Source organism: Salvelinus sp. IW2-2015, unplaced genomic scaffold (assembly GCF_002910315.2).
Source record: "Salvelinus sp. IW2-2015 unplaced genomic scaffold, ASM291031v2 Un_scaffold963, whole genome shotgun sequence".
In the NCBI taxonomy this organism is placed as follows: domain Eukaryota; kingdom Metazoa; phylum Chordata; class Actinopteri; order Salmoniformes; family Salmonidae; genus Salvelinus; species Salvelinus sp. IW2-2015.
The window spans coordinates 263651-283463 of NW_019942666.1; the positions used below are offsets into that span (position 1 = coordinate 263651).

The following is a 19813-nucleotide window of genomic DNA, read 5'->3' on the forward strand; positions in this document are numbered from 1 at the left end:
TGACAGTATATCTTACCTGTCTAGTTGACAGAGTATCTTACCTGTTCTAGGTTGACAGTATATCTTGCACGGGGATCCACTTGGGACTGTTGATGGGTTCAGTTTCTAGATTCCTCCTGGTGATGTTTCTTCTGTTCTGCATTCCTGTCAACTGAGTTTTCTCTGAGTTTTCTCTTAAACTTATGGCCCGATTCAATCAGATCCGCTTTAGCCAACATCCGCACAGCTGATGTTTTGACGGTGTCGGAGGTGGAATTGCGTTAGAGTGATCAAATCCACAGATTGCTCCAGGCATTATAGCTATAACGGACATTGCCATTGGCTGCATGGAGTCTCATTAAGTTCGAATTCTGGAATGTGTGATGTAATCTACACCTCGATTAGGCTGTTAGAACTCCTCATTATTTAGTTAAATGATTTTTCAATTTGAATGTAATTACTTCTATATAGCCTACACTTTCTCATTGTGAACGTCTAACGCACGTGGGGACGTGTGGCTTCTTGACAATGATCACAAGAGCAGCTGCTCACCGATTTACAGCTCCAATGCAGTTCCACCGCCGACACGGCCAAAACATCAGCTATGATGCGGGTGTCGGCTATAGCCGGTTAGCACTTGATCTGATTAAATCTAGGCCCTAAACTTTCACTGAATTTGAAAGGCCTTATTTACCTAATGAGTGAGTAGTGAGCCACCATGTGGTAGAAACTTAAAACAAAAAAATTCTGGTCGAGAGCTTCTTGAGTCATGGAAAATATTGATTATCTCATATAAACATCTCAACTGAAAATCCAAATGTGTAGTAAAATGATATATAAATACAAATTAAAACTATGCTTGTAATTTAAGGTCATCCATTTTGTCTTTAAAATCCAGTAGTAGATAATACATTTCTTCTCTTCTTCTTGGCTTCTAAAGTTTTATTGTAGATCTTTTGAAAAAAGGTGTATTGACATCCTACTGGGCACAGACGTCAATTCAACATCTATTCCATGTTGGTTCCACCTCTTTTCCGTGAAATGACATGGAAACAACGTTGATTCAGCCAGTGTGTGTGCCCAGCGGGATGCTGTTGATATTGATACACTTGCAACATATATCTCRAGTGACACAGTAAACCGAGCCAAATATATCCTTGTGAGCAGTATGGCCTCTACAGTAAGTGTTGTATTCTCATAGAGGATCAACTCTAACTCTCTTTCCTTCCTTCTTCCTTCTCGGCGGGCTGCCTACTGGACATCCTCTGGTCCTGCACCATTTCTCTCTCTGTACCCTTTCTTTAACACTATGTCTCCTGTGCCCTCCAGAGTGGACCAGATCCTGGGTAAAGGCCAGATTCCTCTGGATAAGAAGATCCGGGACAAGCTGCTGTCTGATGGAGACCTGCTGGAGGACATGAGTATGCTGGGACGCGTCTGCAAAGTGGAACGGCAGGTCAGTGGGTTTCCATGAACTMAAACACTGGTTCATTAAATATGGTGAATTATGTGTGTTTCACCTTTTACATTTGTGGGAATTGGCCTATACGGGCGGGGKTAAATTGAAATGTTTCTCACAGAAGAAATATGAAAAGCATATGCATAACCATGGTAGCAATTTTAAGGGAACAGTTAAATAAAATAAAAATGATTAGACCAAAGGTGAGTACACAAGTTCACCTGACACAAGACTGAATCCAAACAATACACTGTTGACATTCAGTAACATTAGAATATTCCTCTAAAATGTGGGTTAGGTACAACATAAGAGGGTTTGAGTGAGAGGACTAACTGGTGTGTCCAAGTGGCCACACCCCTCTCCAAAGTTTGCACAGTTCCTAAGAAATTTCAATGCATTTTTATGACTCAAAGAAGAGTCTTCAACTATAAGGTACTTTTTGAGCTCTCCTAGCTGTGCCGTTGAGGAACTAGAGCAAGCACACTTGTAGTTGTTGTGTTTGGAACACAGTCCTGCGTCCCCGCCATCACACAATTACTGTTGCTGTTTACGCAATCCAAAAATGGTCCATAATGAATCGTAGTCTGGGTCAGGTGGGCATGATTTGAAAGCTTGTTCTATTGCCAACATGACTAGCTAAGTTAATATATACGATCGTACAGTGTTAGGCTTCACAAGGTAATTTTGGTACGCATAGAAAGGAGTCATGAGTGCATTCAGGTGTGTGCCACGGCAAATTATCTTCAGAATAAACAAACAGGCTCATTCTGTTCAGAACAACRCAGGYTATGATGCCATGTCARCTTGTAARTGTKCATCAAACATAGTGATCATAAACGCTGACACTGTATAAGACGTGAATTTTATGATATGGAGATGTGAAGTGCACATTTGGACTCACGGGTGTTTGGCTTGCTTGTGTGACATCAAAGTAGTATTTATTATAATAATCCTCATCGTCTCATCTTTCAAAGTACATAGAGTCCTCTTAACTTACAGCATTTCCCTCACTAAAAGAACAAAAAAAATTGCAAACGTTGCCCAAGTACCTGGAGGCAAATTCTTAACGCACGCGGTGCTCAGGTTCAGAACGGCTGTCAGTCCAAACCCATACASCGCTGTGAAGCATTAGTGCCCAAAATCTGCCATTTTTAACCCGTATACGGGTACAGGTATGAGTGTAAAGGGCTACCAACTACTGTTATTCAACATATTTTAATCGTTTTGCGTATTATGGTTGAATGTGGTTACATGTTGTTTGTATTACCAATTATGTGAAAGTACTCTTTCTTTTGTGTAGCTAATATTAACCTTCATTTCTATTTTCCTCCCTCCCTTCCGTCCTTCCTTCCTCCCTTCAATCCATCCCTCTCTAGGTCCAGTCTATTGAGTCGAAGCTAGACTCCCTGTTGGACATCTACCGGCATGTGTTACGTAAAGGCTCCTCCTCTGCTCTTACCCTCTCCTCCTTGCCCCTGTTTGAGCTGGAGCAGACCTCAGACTACCAGAGCTCTATCCTCTTCAAGGACCACTCCACCTGCTCTACTCAGGTCAGCAGCACCGGAGGTGGGCCAGGGATCGAGGGCCAAGCGGGGTGCGTGACCCGCTCCTCCACCAACGCCTCAAACCTGTCCCGGGGACTTCACCTTATCCTGGCGCCGCCCACCGAGCTCAGCCTCAACCTCAACACTGGCACCACCTCGCCTTCTACCGGTGGGCCCCCGCCCTCCTCGTTCAGTCCGTCGCCCCTTCCTCAACATCACCACCATCGTCATCATCATACCCTGCCGGAAAGTGGGGAACCAGTCCATAGAGGAAGTTCTTCTCACTCACCTCCTATTCTTACTCCTAATTGTGTATCTGGAGGTGGGGGGTTTCCTACTCTGGCCAGGCCCCCACCACCTCCTCCCCAGCCCAGCCGGACAGTGGGTCACTCCAGGCCGGAGAGGGAGAGGGAGGTGAAGGTGGGCGACTTCTGTGGAAGCCCGGAGGAGAGGGAGGATGGTGATGTGTTAGGCCCAGAACAAGGCCTCAGAATCGGGAGGCTGGGGCAGTCAAGAGGGGGGTCCAGTGGGAACAGCAATGGCCGGCCCTGCAATGCCAAAGCAGAGGGCTCCTGGAGGAGACACACAAGCCTGGAGATGGAGCCCCTGGTACCCCTCTCTTCTGCTCTGGGAGGAGGAGGTGGCTGCTCCTCCGGCTCCAACCCCAGCCAGGTGGACCGAAGCCTGGGCAAGTCCATGTCCGTCCAAGACCTGGGGCAGGGGGGGACGACCACCTCCATGGCCCTGGATAGCCACCACCATCCTAGCCTCAGCCTCTCGTCCCCCAGCCCCTGCAGCAGCGACTCCCCCACAGGCTCCCACAGTAGTCAGGACCCTGGGGGAGGGGGCGGCGGGGATGGCTGGGGGGAGGAGGACCTCTTTATCAGCGACAGGGATGTGGACGCCCTCGCTCTCCCCCCCGAGGCTCAAGGTGGAGCCTTTGGCTTTGACTTCCTGTCCCAGGGAACAGCCGACGCAACCTCTTACTCTTCAGAGCTACTGAGGACAGACCCGGGGCTTGGGGCGGGGTTAAGTGCTCTGGCGGGGTTCAATAGGAGCCTGCCGAGCGGGAGCGGGAACACGTCATCGCCCGCCTCAGTTGGGAGCACCGAGTCCCTGAGCATGCCGCACGTACGGCTAAAATAAGACACACCCCCGTGTCGTATGGACCAATCAAAGAACCTCACCTTATAGAGAAGCTCTTTATTCTATTTTTGGAGGGGTGAGGGGGAACAGGGAGGGACTATAATGGTTATTTCTGTTTATTTTTATGCTGATTCATTTGATAAAAAGCTAAGTATTTTTCATCCAAGTCGACGATACATGAACATATCATTGCATGAATTGTTATTGAAGAAATCGAAACAAAGAAAATAAAGAAGTTAAAATAAAGAGAGAGAGAGAGCTGTATAAAAAGAGACTTTGATATATATATTATATATATCTAAGAAACAAGCAAAACTTGATCCTGAAAGACAGTGGGTTGATCTGTGATCTCGACACTGCATGAGCACTGCATGTTTTCAACTTACCCATGTTACAACTTACCCATGAGTCGTCATTCATTAACACAGGAAGTTGTTGATGCCTGTAGGCCTTATGGCAAAACCCTTCTAGAAAACGTTTCCTTAGTTTTAATACACATAATCATGTACAGTAAAAGTTAAAGTGTGGGGCCTCCTAACTTATAAGACGTATGGGGCAAGTTAAATGCTTACATGAACCCAATATCATACTCTTATCCAAAGCTTCTGAGGCAGCCATCGTGAAATGAATGTTGCCTCAATACGACCAAGTTTTTCACCCACATCAGTTCCCTATAATAGTTTCTCATTTGAGTGACTATTGTGGACATACAATGGTACAAAACACCCCTCATTGTAATGATAGACTTGCCAAGTCCAGGTCAATACTAGTTTGAGGTAAATTGAATTCTGCCAACAGGTCACACACACACACACACTCACACACACACACACTCCGGGTAGTTTACATACTATATAACCATTGTACACAAGCTGCTACACATAGTCCCGGGAAAGGAATAACTGCTAAAACAGGAGACGAATAGCTGCTAAAGCCATAGAAATAGAATTACTAGAATACGGTCCACCCATCATGACACCTTTGAATGGGGATGCCCGTTCTAGTACTTCTATTTCTATGCCTAAAACACAGTTCAATTGTGCACCCTGAGGTGTTTTCTACCTGACGACCAAGGTATTTCTTGAGATACCTGTGTATCTTCTCATTCAATTATTTTATTTTTTGTTACTTATAACACAATAGAGCAAAACACGAAGGGAGAAAATGTGCGAAAATATATTATGTTATCTGATTATGTGACCCTCTTTTAATTAAATGAAGATACTTGCAGTCTTATGGTTTCAGTCGAAATCACACTCACCGGCTGTAGTTCTTTTAATACATTATAGTTTTGAATGCTTAWTAAATTGCTTAAACTGAAGTTGACATGCTGTAGAATGTATATAATGTTATGTTAATAATCTGTAAGTGATATTTTGCACACCCTGGCAAGCAGTGTGAGTGACATCATGGCTAATGCTAACAACTATTAACCCTTTTGACTTAAAGGGATAAGTCACTCAAATCACAKAATTACATTGTTTTTCTTACCCTTCAAGCAGTCTTTACAGGGTACCAAAATAAAATAAAATAAATGTAATTTGGGTTGACTAACCTTTTAAGTGTTACAGATTCAGGTACAACAGGGTCATGTTCAATAGGGCACAATGTAGCAAAACATTTTGAAATGGAATGCAAAGATGACTCATTGGACACGCTCAACCTCAGGTAGTAGGCTACCTCATCGGTTTCAAAACGTTTTGTAACATTTTGTGCCTACTGAACAGGATCCTGTAAGGATTATTGGATGTTTCACCAAGGGGGTTGTTTCAAAGGAGAGAAATCCATTCTAAACAACATGAAATACAGTATGAAATTGTACGCTAAATCCAAAGCTCCAGTACACATACCATTGGAAACAGAAACATTAGCAGAAACATTTATGGTCGATTAAATCCTTATTGAAGGCTTTACCAGAATATGTGAAGTATATTAAACATGCCATACATAACATGGTGCCTTTCTTAGCGATATACTGTCCATTTCAACATGTTTATTTGCACCCAACGTGTGGGTTGTTGGCATTTTGTGCTGAAATGGTCTCACATACTTGATTGTTTCGTCCCTTGTATAAAAAAATTAAAAAAGACTGATTTGGGCATTATTTATCCACAGACAGACCATGTATTACCAAAGGAAAACTGCCCTTTAGAAATGTCATCATTGTGTCTCATACGATCATTATCCTAATTTATTTAAATGACGTGCACATACCTATACGYTAGTAATAATTTCAGTTAGCTCCATCAAGCCTGTAATGTCATGAAAGATGCTCAAGAAACTTCTATTCTCCTACATCAATAAAAAAAAAAAAGGAAATTRAAGTGTGTTAGTGACATATTTACAGAAATGTTCTGTTAGCATATGATCGTTGTGATGTATGTTCTGTCCTGTAGCTGCGTGTTGACATCTGGTTATTACCTTGAAAAACGATTTAACTGTCAACCCATATTTAAATGACTGCGCACAAATGATGCACATGTGAGTTTGAACACGTTTTAATGTCTTTGATATAGATCAAGCTCACAGGTTGCATACAATAAGGTGTAGAGGGAACAGTATCGACAACGTTTGAACAGTGCAAGGGAGCTTTTAAGCCAAGCAAGGCGCTATAATATGTTAGTATAATATGTTAGTATAATATGTTAGCATTGGGTACATGCAAGCAGCCATAGGAAAACACAACACCATTTCAACATTTATCAACTTAAAAATGTTTGTACATTTTACTAACATTAACTAGCAGCTAGTTTAATGCAAACCAGCACTATCAATAGCATTTGAGGTTTAACTGAGTAAATATAATAGCACACATCTAGAGGAGTTATTTAAATTGTCTTCCACTCAGATAGTGTATCCTAACCACAAACAGTCAAACAAGCAGACCAAAACATATATATAAAACAGAACACTTCCTTAATGAATATACCATGTCATTTTTTTCCTACGTCTGCTCTTGCGATGCATCGTGAGCATGGACCAGACTTTGACTATGATGTGTAGGAGGGGGGTGATGTTTTTACGGTGGCGGACGCTAACGTCGCGAGCCCAACGCGACGTTCATTTGACCTTCTGGGCCGACTTGGTGACCTTGCCCGTGGACGGAGCCTTCTTCTCCACCGCCTTGATCACGCCCACCGCCACCGTCTGACGCATGTCGCGCACCGCAAAGCGCCCTGGGAGGGTGGAGAGAATGWTCGAATGCGAGTCATACTTCTAATGACTTCATTATAAACGTATTTCAGTCTATTAAGGCTTTATAGCACAAGATACAACGCTATCGTTGATTTGAGATCAACTGTAGCACTTTGAAAATACTAAATGGAACATGTGATTAGTTCTAGACAAGAGGCACCAAGACTGATGAAGGATGGAGATAACTTCTTATCTGATGAACAGAGCAGGTTCTGTAATATATGACAAAGACGTACAGTACACGTCATCTGTCCCCCAATAGGGATCTGGGTTGAGGGCAGACACACACACACCACCTACCAAGTGGTGGGTACTCAGAGATGGGTGGTTCAGGATGATGACCTGAGGGAGGAGACACACACGTCATTTCTCTTCTATGTGACTCTATGCTATTTGTTTCCTGTTTAAACGGGGTAGTAAGTGATGTGTGAATTGGACAAAAACAGGAATCAGAACACAGCATGTTAATTGGTGCCTCGTAAGGACTCGTTTCAGTCCAGACACACAATGTTCTCCACAGCTAACTCTCCTATCCAGACCTGTGCAGTGAAGTTGGCCGCCTCCATCGGCGGGTCGTTCTTACTGTCTCCAGCCACGTTCCCTCGCCGTATGTCTTTTACCGACACGTTCTTGACGTTAAAGCCCACGTTGTCTCCGGGCATGGCCTCGGTCAGCGCCTCGTGGTGCATCTCCACTGACTTGACCTACGTGGTCACATTGACGGGGGCAAAAGTCACCACCATGCCTGGCTTGATCACGCCCGTCTCCACCCGCCCCACCGGGACCGTACCAATACCTGGGAGAGAGGGAGGTGAGAGGCATGAAATGTTTGAGGCAATCTTTCAAGTCTCTCTGAGGCCAGGCTTGAATCCGATCGCACTTGTAGAAATTGTAGCATTTAATGGCAATGTTACCGCCTTCGCAGAGATCGCCTTCAAGGTAAACGCTGCAGATGTCAGCTTAATTGTAAATTCCAGGTAAGTGTCAAGCGTGCTAGATCGCGGATCGAACGCAGCTCGGACTGAATCCCAGCACGAGTGCAAGGTATAACATCAAAATAAAATGTATGCAAGAGCTGAAAAACAACTCAAAACCCTTTGGCTTTCATTGCTGCACAATAGCCAAATTGACTGAATTGAAATGGAATTGACCCCCAAGCCACTGGCATAGCACCAGTAGCGGGGAGGCCTCACAAGCTCCTCCACCTCCCATCTTGTAGACGTCCTGTAGGGGCAGGCGGAGGGGTTTGTCTGTGGGGCGGGAGGGAGGCTGGATGGCGTCCAGGGCCTCCAGCAGGGTGGTTCCAGAGGCGTTGCCGTCCTTACGGGTGATCTTCCACCCTTTGAACCATGTCATCTACAGGGAACAGACCAAATATTAGGAACAAGCGTAACTTAAGCGTTATGGCCTACATAAGTAATACGTATTAAGACACCTTGTAAAACAAACCACTTTTCATACCATATCAGTTATACTAATTGGGCAGTGTAATTCAGTGGCGTGCATGACTGCATCTGCAACTCTATAGTGAATAAGGTTGCGTCCTAAGAATATAAAGTGTCCTCATGCCTTGGAAAAAGATGAGGATAAAAGAAGAATACTAACGTTAGGGCTAGCCTCCAGCATATTGTCCCCATTCCAGCCAGAGATGGGAACAAAGGCCACCGTATCCGGGTTGTAACCAATCTTCTTAATATAGGTGCTGACTTCCTTCACAATCTCCTCATAGCGTTTCTGGCTGTAGTTGGGCTCMGTGGAGTCCATCTTGTTGACCCCTACGATCAGCTGCTTGACCCCTAGGGTGTAGGCCAGAAGGGCGTGCTCACGGGTTTGCCCATTCTTGGAGATGCCCGCCTCGAACTCGCCCACGCCCGCCGCCACGATGAGCACGGCACAGTCCGCCTGTGGCAGAGAGCAACCATGACGTTTAATTTTGTATGCATTTGAAAGCAGAAAGTGTTACATGAAAAAATAAGCAATTTCTTATTCTTATTTCTTGTTTTAGTAAATGTAATTTTAAAATATGGTGCCGTTTATGGATTCCCGAAATAACCGTTTGATTTTCAGAGTAGCCAATGTAATCCTGGTCAAAGGTTTTGTTTTCTAAAAGTATAGAAGACATGTTTTATATGTTTCATGCTCTTCCTTCTTCCAGTTTTGGGGCCCATACGTACCAAATAAGAAGGCCCTTGGCWAAACTTTTAGTCAGGGTCCATGTTTAGTGACAGCTGGATACGGTAGTGTCTGCAGCCCATACCTGAGAGGTGCCAGTGATCATGTTCTTGATGAAGTCCCTGTGTCCCGGGGCGTCGATGATAGTGACGTAGTACTTGCTGGTCTCAAACTTCCACAGGGAGATGTCGATGGTGATGCCTCGCTCCCTCTCTGCCTTCAGCTTGTCCAGCACCCAGGCATACTTGAACGAGCCTTTCCCCATCTAAAGACAGACCAAAGAGACACCAAATCAATGTCAAAAGTCTGCGCAGTTTGTGTCTCTTTTGTCTTTGTTATGATGGAACAAAATCGAGAGAGATATTGAGAGGAAAATAAGTCAATGCTCAGTTCAATGGTATGGATTCAAAGTGGAATCATACCATATCCCTGAAATACCGAGCTTGGTGTAAAGTTTGACAATAGACTCTAACATATCGATCATGTATAACAACAGGATAGACCTTAAATACATTCCCAGCACAAAGAGTGGTTTTGTTAAGTTACTTGTGTCAGGCCACCTCCATACCTCAGCGGCCTCCTTCTCAAACTTCMCGATGGTCCTCTTGTCGATGCCCCCACACTTGTAGATGAGGTGGCCTACTTGCCTGAGTCCACATGGCCGYTCACCACGATGTTGATGTGAAGCTTCTCCTTGCCCATAGCTGTTCACTCAGGAAGACACCGGAGTAGATTGTGGCAAGAGGGGTCAACTAAGCTAGCCAAGTTATTAGGAATTACAATGTCATTAACCGAGCAAAATGTATTACATTTTAGGGGGTATTAAGAAGACAAATATTTGTGAAATTGATTAATACTAGTGACTGAGTCCAGTAACCCTTTGCAATGCTTTGRTTAGTTGATAAGTCTGCTAAGCAACGAAMAAAGCTCACAACAGTTGGTAGGTTATTGCATCACACAAACACCTCTTCTCCCTCGCACATCATAATTTCAGTCATCGAGAACAAATCACACCCCATAAGATCTCTCTGTTCCCTTCCCTGACAATGTGTATAAAGTTTCACTGAGTAGCTGTTATTTAACAACATAGCTGTTATTTTCCTTCCTGGTTCTCAAAGCCTACCCCACCATGTTCATGATGACACTGGAGACTGGTGGTTGGGTGCAAACAGTATATGGGACGTTTAATATTTCAAGAGGCAGTCACAGAAACAATGGCCAGTCAATCAATCAATATACCCCAGGTTACATTCCAAATGGCACCCTATTCCATATATAGTGCACTACTTTTCACCCAAGCCCTATGGGCCCTCGTCAAAAACAGTGTACTATGAAGGAAATAGGGTGCCATTTGGGACATAGCCTCATTACTTCAATACTGCTATTTGTACTATAGTCACTTTAATGGTATTGTCAATTCAAATTGCCCTTGGGCTATGAATACATCATTAGAGATGTTTGTGCCAGAGATAAATACTCATTGTCTCTCGTTGATTGAATCAATAGTTTACCTTACTGTTGTGAAGTATGGTGACGTTGAAATGAAAAGTAATTTTGTTGTTATCCAGTCTCTATTTTTNTCATCATCATACCCTGCCGGAAAGTGGGGAACCAGTCCATAGAGGAAGTTCTTCTCACTCACCTCCTATTCTTACTCCTAATTGTGTATCTGGAGGTGGGGGGTTTCCTACTCTGGCCAGGCCCCCACCACCTCCTCCCCAGCCCAGCCGGACAGTGGGTCACTCCAGGCCGGAGAGGGAGAGGGAGGTGYAGGTGGGRGACTTCTGTGGAAGRCCGGAGGAGAGGGAGGATGGTGATGTGTTAGGCCCAGAACAAGGCCTCAGAATCGGGAGGCTGGGGCAGRCAAGAGGGGGGTCCAGTGGGAACAGCAATGGCCGGCCCTGCAATGCCAAAGCAGAGGGCWCCTGGAGGAGACACACYAGCCTGGAGATGGAGCCCCTGGTACCCCTCTCTTCTGCTCTGGGAGGAGGAGGTGGCTGCTCCTCCGGCTCCAACCCCAGCCAGGTGGACCGAAGCCTGGGCAAGTCCATGTCCGTCCAAYACCTGGGGCAGYGGGGGWCYACCACCTCCAMGGRCCTGGATAGCCACCACCATCCTAGCCTCAGCCTCTCSTCCCCCAGCCCCTGCAGCAGCGACTCCCCCACAGGCTCCCACAGTAGTCAGGACCCTGGGGGAGGGGGCGGCGGGGATGGCTGGGGGGAGGAGGACCTCTTTATCAGCGACAGGGATGTGGACGCCCTCCCTCTCCCCCCCGAGGCTCAAGGTGGAGCTTTTGGCTTTGACTTCCTGTCCCAGGGAACAGCCGACGCAACCTCTTACTCTTCAGAGCTACTGAGGACAGACCCGGGGCTTGGGGCGGGGTTAAGTGCTCTGGCGGGGTTCAATAGGAGCCTGCCGAGCGGGAGCGGGAACACGTCATCGCCCGCCTCAGTTGGGAGCACCGAGTCCCTGAGCATGCCGCACGTACGGCTAAAATAAGACACACCCCCGTGTCGTATGGACCAATCAAAGAACCTCACCTTATAGAGAAGCTCTTTATTCTATTTTTGGAGGGGTGAGGGGGAACAGGGAGGGACTATAATGGTTATTTCTGTTTATTTTTATGCTGATTCATTTGATAAAAAGCTAAGTATTTTTCATCCAAGTCGACGATACATGAACATATCATTGCATGAATTGTTATTGAAGAAATCGAAACAAAGAAAATAAAGAAGTTAAAATAAAGAGAGAGAGAGAGCTGTATAAAAAGAGACTTTGATATATATATTATATATATCTAAGAAACAAGCAAAACTTGATCCTGAAAGACAGTGGGTTGATCTGTGATCTCGACACTGCATGAGCACTGCATGTTTTCAACTTACCCATGTTACAACTTACCCATGAGTCGTCATTCATTAACACAGGAAGTTGTTGATGCCTGTAGGCCTTATGGCAAAACCCTTCTAGAAAACGTTTCCTTAGTTTTAATACACATAATCATGTACAGTAAAAGTTAAAGTGTGGGGCCTCCTAACTTATAAGACGTATGGGGCAAGTTAAATGCTTACATGAACCCAATATCATACTCTTATCCAAAGCTTCTGAGGCAGCCATCGTGAAATGAATGTTGCCTCAATACGACCAAGTTTTTCACCCACATCAGTTCCCTATAATAGTTTCTCATTTGAGTGACTATTGTGGACATACAATGGTACAAAACACCCCTCATTGTAATGATAGACTTGCCAAGTCCAGGTCAATACTAGTTTGAGGTAAATTGAATTCTGCCAACAGGTCACACACACACACACACTCACACACACACACACTCCGGGTAGTTTACATACTATATAACCATTGTACACAAGCTGCTACACATAGTCCCGGGAAAGGAATAACTGCTAAAACAGGAGACGAATAGCTGCTAAAGCCATAGAAATAGAATTACTAGAATACGGTCCACCCATCATGACACCTTTGAATGGGGATGCCCGTTCTAGTACTTCTATTTCTATGCCTAAAACACAGTTCAATTGTGCACCCTGAGGTGTTTTCTACCTGACGACCAAGGTATTTCTTGAGATACCTGTGTATCTTCTCATTCAATTATTTTATTTTTTGTTACTTATAACACAATAGAGCAAAACACGAAGGGAGAAAATGTGCGAAAATATATTATGTTATCTGATTATGTGACCCTCTTTTAATTAAATGAAGATACTTGCAGTCTTATGGTTTCAGTCGAAATCACACTCACCGGCTGTAGTTCTTTTAATACATTATAGTTTTGAATGCTTAWTAAATTGCTTAAACTGAAGTTGACATGCTGTAGAATGTATATAATGTTATGTTAATAATCTGTAAGTGATATTTTGCACACCCTGGCAAGCAGTGTGAGTGACATCATGGCTAATGCTAACAACTATTAACCCTTTTGACTTAAAGGGATAAGTCACTCAAATCACAKAATTACATTGTTTTTCTTACCCTTCAAGCAGTCTTTACAGGGTACCAAAATAAAATAAAATAAATGTAATTTGGGTTGACTAACCTTTTAAGTGTTACAGATTCAGGTACAACAGGGTCATGTTCAATAGGGCACAATGTAGCAAAACATTTTGAAATGGAATGCAAAGATGACTCATTGGACACGCTCAACCTCAGGTAGTAGGCTACCTCATCGGTTTCAAAACGTTTTGTAACATTTTGTGCCTACTGAACAGGATCCTGTAAGGATTATTGGATGTTTCACCAAGGGGGTTGTTTCAAAGGAGAGAAATCCATTCTAAACAACATGAAATACAGTATGAAATTGTACGCTAAATCCAAAGCTCCAGTACACATACCATTGGAAACAGAAACATTAGCAGAAACATTTATGGTCGATTAAATCCTTATTGAAGGCTTTACCAGAATATGTGAAGTATATTAAACATGCCATACATAACATGGTGCCTTTCTTAGCGATATACTGTCCATTTCAACATGTTTATTTGCACCCAACGTGTGGGTTGTTGGCATTTTGTGCTGAAATGGTCTCACATACTTGATTGTTTCGTCCCTTGTATAAAAAAATTAAAAAAGACTGATTTGGGCATTATTTATCCACAGACAGACCATGTATTACCAAAGGAAAACTGCCCTTTAGAAATGTCATCATTGTGTCTCATACGATCATTATCCTAATTTATTTAAATGACGTGCACATACCTATACGYTAGTAATAATTTCAGTTAGCTCCATCAAGCCTGTAATGTCATGAAAGATGCTCAAGAAACTTCTATTCTCCTACATCAATAAAAAAAAAAAAGGAAATTRAAGTGTGTTAGTGACATATTTACAGAAATGTTCTGTTAGCATATGATCGTTGTGATGTATGTTCTGTCCTGTAGCTGCGTGTTGACATCTGGTTATTACCTTGAAAAACGATTTAACTGTCAACCCATATTTAAATGACTGCGCACAAATGATGCACATGTGAGTTTGAACACGTTTTAATGTCTTTGATATAGATCAAGCTCACAGGTTGCATACAATAAGGTGTAGAGGGAACAGTATCGACAACGTTTGAACAGTGCAAGGGAGCTTTTAAGCCAAGCAAGGCGCTATAATATGTTAGTATAATATGTTAGTATAATATGTTAGCATTGGGTACATGCAAGCAGCCATAGGAAAACACAACACCATTTCAACATTTATCAACTTAAAAATGTTTGTACATTTTACTAACATTAACTAGCAGCTAGTTTAATGCAAACCAGCACTATCAATAGCATTTGAGGTTTAACTGAGTAAATATAATAGCACACATCTAGAGGAGTTATTTAAATTGTCTTCCACTCAGATAGTGTATCCTAACCACAAACAGTCAAACAAGCAGACCAAAACATATATATAAAACAGAACACTTCCTTAATGAATATACCATGTCATTTTTTTCCTACGTCTGCTCTTGCGATGCATCGTGAGCATGGACCAGACTTTGACTATGATGTGTAGGAGGGGGGTGATGTTTTTACGGTGGCGGACGCTAACGTCGCGAGCCCAACGCGACGTTCATTTGACCTTCTGGGCCGACTTGGTGACCTTGCCCGTGGACGGAGCCTTCTTCTCCACCGCCTTGATCACGCCCACCGCCACCGTCTGACGCATGTCGCGCACCGCAAAGCGCCCTGGGAGGGTGGAGAGAATGWTCGAATGCGAGTCATACTTCTAATGACTTCATTATAAACGTATTTCAGTCTATTAAGGCTTTATAGCACAAGATACAACGCTATCGTTGATTTGAGATCAACTGTAGCACTTTGAAAATACTAAATGGAACATGTGATTAGTTCTAGACAAGAGGCACCAAGACTGATGAAGGATGGAGATAACTTCTTATCTGATGAACAGAGCAGGTTCTGTAATATATGACAAAGACGTACAGTACACGTCATCTGTCCCCCAATAGGGATCTGGGTTGAGGGCAGACACACACACACCACCTACCAAGTGGTGGGTACTCAGAGATGGGTGGTTCAGGATGATGACCTGAGGGAGGAGACACACACGTCATTTCTCTTCTATGTGACTCTATGCTATTTGTTTCCTGTTTAAACGGGGTAGTAAGTGATGTGTGAATTGGACAAAAACAGGAATCAGAACACAGCATGTTAATTGGTGCCTCGTAAGGACTCGTTTCAGTCCAGACACACAATGTTCTCCACAGCTAACTCTCCTATCCAGACCTGTGCAGTGAAGTTGGCCGCCTCCATCGGCGGGTCGTTCTTACTGTCTCCAGCCACGTTCCCTCGCCGTATGTCTTTTACCGACACGTTCTTGACGTTAAAGCCCACGTTGTCTCCGGGCATGGCCTCAGTCAGCGCCTCGTGGTGCATCTCCACTGACTTGACCTCCGTGGTCACATTGACGGGGGCAAAAGTCACCACCATGCCTGGCTTGATCACGCCCGTCTCCACCCGCCCCACCGGGACCGTACCAATACCTGGGAGAGGGAGGTGAGAGGCATGAAATGTTTGAGGCAATCTTTCAAGTCTCTCTGAGGCCAGGCTTGAATCCGATCGCACTTGTAGAAATTGTAGCATTTAATGGCAATGTTACCGCCTTCGCAGAGATCGCCTTCAAGGTAAACGCTGCAGATGTCAGCTTAATTGTAAATTCCAGGTAAGTGTCAAGCGTGCTAGATCGCGGATCGAACGCAGCTCGGACTGAATCCCAGCACGAGTGCAAGGTATAACATCAAAATAAAATGTATGCAAGAGCTGAAAAACAACTCAAAACCCTTTGGCTTTCATTGCTGCACAATAGCCAAATTGACTGAATTGAAATGGAATTGACCCCCAAGCCACTGGCATAGCACCAGTAGCGGGGAGGCCTCACAAGCTCCTCCACCTCCCATCTTGTAGACGTCCTGTAGGGGCAGGCGGAGGGGTTTGTCTGTGGGGCGGGAGGGAGGCTGGATGGCGTCCAGGGCCTCCAGCAGGGTGGTTCCAGAGGCGTTGCCGTCCTTACGGGTGATCTTCCACCCTTTGAACCATGTCATCTACAGGGAACAGACCAAATATTAGGAACAAGCGTAACTTAAGCGTTATGGCCTACATAAGTAATACGTATTAAGACACCTTGTAAAACAAACCACTTTTCATACCATATCAGTTATACTAATTGGGCAGTGTAATTCAGTGGCGTGCATGACTGCATCTGCAACTCTATAGTGAATAAGGTTGCGTCCTAAGAATATAAAGTGTCCTCATGCCTTGGAAAAAGATGAGGATAAAAGAAGAATACTAACGTTAGGGCTAGCCTCCAGCATATTGTCCCCATTCCAGCCAGAGATGGGAACAAAGGCCACCGTATCCGGGTTGTAACCAATCTTCTTAATATAGGTGCTGACTTCCTTCACAATCTCCTCATAGCGTTTCTGGCTGTAGTTGGGCTCMGTGGAGTCCATCTTGTTGACCCCTACGATCAGCTGCTTGACCCCTAGGGTGTAGGCCAGAAGGGCGTGCTCACGGGTTTGCCCATTCTTGGAGATGCCCGCCTCGAACTCGCCCACGCCCGCCGCCACGATGAGCACGGCACAGTCCGCCTGTGGCAGAGAGCAACCATGACGTTTAATTTTGTATGCATTTGAAAGCAGAAAGTGTTACATGAAAAAATAAGCAATTTCTTATTCTTATTTCTTGTTTTAGTAAATGTAATTTTAAAATATGGTGCCGTTTATGGATTCCCGAAATAACCGTTTGATTTTCAGAGTAGCCAATGTAATCCTGGTCAAAGGTTTTGTTTTCTAAAAGTATAGAAGACATGTTTTATATGTTTCATGCTCTTCCTTCTTCCAGTTTTGGGGCCCATACGTACCAAATAAGAAGGCCCTTGGCWAAACTTTTAGTCAGGGTCCATGTTTAGTGACAGCTGGATACGGTAGTGTCTGCAGCCCATACCTGAGAGGTGCCAGTGATCATGTTCTTGATGAAGTCCCTGTGTCCCGGGGCGTCGATGATAGTGACGTAGTACTTGCTGGTCTCAAACTTCCACAGGGAGATGTCGATGGTGATGCCTCGCTCCCTCTCTGCCTTCAGCTTGTCCAGCACCCAGGCATACTTGAACGAGCCTTTCCCCATCTAAAGACAGACCAAAGAGACACCAAATCAATGTCAAAAGTCTGCGCAGTTTGTGTCTCTTTTGTCTTTGTTATGATGGAACAAAATCGAGAGAGATATTGAGAGGAAAATAAGTCAATGCTCAGTTCAATGGTATGGATTCAAAGTGGAATCATACCATATCCCTGAAATACCGAGCTTGGTGTAAAGTTTGACAATAGACTCTAACATATCGATCATGTATAACAACAGGATAGACCTTAAATACATTCCCAGCACAAAGAGTGGTTTTGTTAAGTTACTTGTGTCAGGCCACCTCCATACCTCAGCGGCCTCCTTCTCAAACTTCMCGATGGTCCTCTTGTCGATGCCCCCACACTTGTAGATGAGGTGGCCTACTTGCCTGAGTCCACATGGCCGYTCACCACGATGTTGATGTGAAGCTTCTCCTTGCCCATAGCTGTTCACTCAGGAAGACACCGGAGTAGATTGTGGCAAGAGGGGTCAACTAAGCTAGCCAAGTTATTAGGAATTACAATGTCATTAACCGAGCAAAATGTATTACATTTTAGGGGGTATTAAGAAGACAAATATTTGTGAAATTGATTAATACTAGTGACTGAGTCCAGTAACCCTTTGCAATGCTTTGRTTAGTTGATAAGTCTGCTAAGCAACGAAMAAAGCTCACAACAGTTGGTAGGTTATTGCATCACACAAACACCTCTTCTCCCTCGCACATCATAATTTCAGTCATCGAGAACAAATCACACCCCATAAGATCTCTCTGTTCCCTTCCCTGACAATGTGTATAAAGTTTCACTGAGTAGCTGTTATTTAACAACATAGCTGTTATTTTCCTTCCTGGTTCTCAAAGCCTACCCCACCATGTTCATGATGACACTGGAGACTGGTGGTTGGGTGCAAACAGTATATGGGACGTTTAATATTTCAAGAGGCAGTCACAGAAACAATGGCCAGTCAATCAATCAATATACCCCAGGTTACATTCCAAATGGCACCCTATTCCATATATAGTGCACTACTTTTCACCCAAGCCCTATGGGCCCTCGTCAAAAACAGTGTACTATGAAGGAAATAGGGTGCCATTTGGGACATAGCCTCATTACTTCAATACTGCTATTTGTACTATAGTCACTTTAATGGTATTGTCAATTCAAATTGCCCTTGGGCTATGAATACATCATTAGAGATGTTTGTGCCAGAGATAAATACTCATTGTCTCTCGTTGATTGAATCAATAGTTTACCTTACTGTTGTGAAGTATGGTGACGTTGAAATGAAAAGTAATTTTGTTGTTATCCAGTCTCTATTTTTCCCCCCTCACAAACTCTCCAAACAGTGCACTGTGCTTTATACAAGGAATTATACACTATAGCCTATAGTGGAATAGGGTGCCATTTCTGACGCCTACCAGTTTTTCCTAGGTAACCCCTCCATCCTCATATAATCCCCTAAACACCTGCTACAATTGACACTGAAATCAAGTTTTTTTTTTTTTTATTATTATTTTTTTTTTTTTTACATAACATGGCTATTAACAAGATATCAAAGAAATACCATATGAACACATAAGGAACATTTATATTATGTTACAAAAACTTAATGACAAAATAATGGTATTGTGGCCATCATGACATGRTTATTTACTCCTATGAAGCAATGAAAGACATTACCGGACATCAATGGGTAGGCTATTAAAAGACTACTGCCTTAGTTTTGCGAATATTGACGCCACTATCATGCATCTTGCTGGCTTGGTAACTAATTCGTGTTTTCCAAACACATGGGCTAAAGCGCCGGTTGATACCGAGATACGCCCGTATCGGGGTATTAAGGCGGTATTAAACTGTGCCGTGTTACCTTCGAGAGCAAACCCTCATTGTTTTGCTAACAGTGTCAGCCGCGTTGTTATTGTACTTTCCACATGGAGACTGTGTGCAATATATCCAAACCGACTGACTTGCATGACACTATTTCATCCAGCGTTACACCGACCTCGTCAGACCATTTCACAACACACATTTAAAAATGCAGACCATGGTTGGTTAATACTTTAGCTTATTGTATCGTACCTGGGTTTGTATAGACGCGCTCGCAAAATTTCGGCCAGGATTGTGTAGCAAAAGATGCTTTCTGGTTTATTATTAGGGAGCCAGTAGTGGGTGCTGCCGGTATTGGCTTCAAATACG

The 19813-nt window shown here is 43.9% G+C and overlaps 3 pseudogenes; 1 reads left to right on the forward strand and 2 right to left on the reverse strand.

Moving 5' to 3' along the window:
- Window positions 1-14449, forward strand: part of LOC112069297 (potassium voltage-gated channel subfamily KQT member 5-like) — a 157922-nt pseudogene extending 143473 nt beyond the window's left edge.
- On the reverse strand, window positions 7675-10194 carry LOC112069291 (elongation factor 1-alpha 1-like; annotated as a pseudogene).
- A 1059-nt stretch (window positions 14450-15508) lies between the features above and the next one.
- LOC112069293 (elongation factor 1-alpha 1-like) lies at window positions 15509-19121 on the reverse strand (annotated as a pseudogene).
- Between the last annotated feature and the right edge of the window lie 692 nt (window positions 19122-19813).